The 1,856-nt window shown below is 39.8% G+C and overlaps 1 protein-coding gene across 6 annotated transcripts in view; it reads right to left on the bottom strand.

The window, feature by feature from the left end:
• The window catches only part of KIAA1958 (KIAA1958 ortholog), a 189,570-nt gene that overhangs the window by 84,504 nt on the left and 103,210 nt on the right, over positions 1–1,856 (bottom strand). The window lies entirely within an intron of this gene.

Here is a 1,856-nt window from a genome sequence, read left to right as displayed (position 1 = left end):
AAGAGGCCTAACATAATTCTTGATCACTTCTAGTTGGCAAAACTTTACACTGGGCCAGGCTAAGGCAGAAAGAGCCTATTCTAAACCCTGGATCTCCTGGACAGTGTGAGGAGAAGGCCAAAGCCCTCGCCTCTGCCCAAGTCAGCAGAGAGAGCTAAATTCATAACAGGGAGCCTCTGAGTTGAGCCACAGTTATCCCAGAGATTAACTGGAGTCCATAGAAGCATGCTCTGAACCAAGAACAAGCCCTGCCACAGTCTGTTGTAACTGAAATTTTACATGACACTGAAATGCAGCCACCCCTGAGCTACAACAAGGCAGCTATTTAAGAGCAAACAATAAATGTTATGTAATAGTTATGACTGGAAGTATAGAAAACTAAAAACAGATAGGAAATGTAGATGTTTAGAATGTAATCTCCCATTCTGGAATCTGGACAGTATGCTGAGATACTACTACCTTTGTAAAAACTGCCAGAAGATCTTTAAGTAGCTGGCATCTTGAGTTTCCCCTCCTGAGGGTGTAACACCTCCACTTCCCTGCACCATCCTAAGGCACTATTGAAAAATTAATTCACAAAAAAAAAAGAGTCCAGCCTACAGAACTGTGAGCACCACTTCTTCCAGCATCCAGGTTTTCATTAGAAGTCTCTTGTCCAACTAGTCTCTAGGTCAGACTCTGCATGGCCAACAAGAGCACTGTCCAGGGTAATACAGCTACAAGTCTTTTTTCTGTTAAATGCTGGTAAGAGTGAGATTTTAATTTTTACTAACCAGGAGTAAACAAAGGAATCTCAAAGAGCCAAATTTCTGGGCTGGTGAACTCCTATGCAGCCTTGCTGAAATTTATGATGCAGCAGCCTGAAGCTACATGGATTGGGATCTATTTGCATGAGTCAGGATGCATCTAATCACTAGCATTCTGGAAAGTGCTATCCACCTGATGGCTTAAAAAAATGTGTGATAAATATATGTATCAAACACCATCCCTGACATCTGCCTACTCCCTTGGACTTAGTCTATCAGAATCAGATCTAAATGATCTAACTTGGTATAGCAGGACTACCATCAGCGAGTGAATTAACACATGCCAGGACTGCTCTGCAGAAATGCCTAAAAGATGTATCAAAATAGCAATGAATGCCCAACTGAGCAGTTTGAATTTTGAATCCTTTCACTAGTTGCAAATAAAATGCTAACTTCTGCACTTCCTATCATGTAGTGCCCAGTCAGATTATATTGAATATAACTGGATATTTTATATACCCTTAATATTTTATTTGGCAATAAGAGTAAAGTTCATGGTATAGCAGGTACTATCTAATTGTGCAGCAACTGGTGCCATGAACCAGATTTCACCCATGCAAAGGTAATGGCCGCCAGTTGATTTTTCCCCCAAAGTGCTGGCGAGAAAGAAAGAATTGATTGAAATTCATTGCTTTGAGACAGCTTCGTTGTTATGATACTTGTCTGTTTAAGCTGATCATCACCACGACAAGGGCAGGGAAGGACCCAGAGATCAGAGGAGATTTTGCACTGAAAATTGGAAAGCCTCTTTTTTTGTTTTTTGTGTTTTTGCTTGGCTGCAGGTATAAGCAACATTAACTTCAGGGTTAAGATTATGTACAGTATGTCTTTCTCTAACCTCTTCAGGCTGCTGTAGTTTATGAGTTAGTGAAAATCTTTAATAAAGATTTATAACAGGACAAATTTTTAGTTAGTGAAAATCTTTAATAAAGATTTATAAGAGAACAAATTTTCCCCAGCCATTACTGTTACAAGCTGTCCCTTGCATCTGCCTTTCAAATGTCAGTTCTTCTGACATCAACAAGAAAAGGAAAGGAAGAACACTGAACA

Source organism: Alligator sinensis, unplaced genomic scaffold (genome assembly GCF_000455745.1).
Source record: "Alligator sinensis unplaced genomic scaffold, ASM45574v1 scaffold371_2, whole genome shotgun sequence".
Taxonomy (NCBI): domain Eukaryota; kingdom Metazoa; phylum Chordata; order Crocodylia; family Alligatoridae; genus Alligator; species Alligator sinensis.
This window is presented reverse-complemented; position numbering and strand designations above follow the sequence as displayed.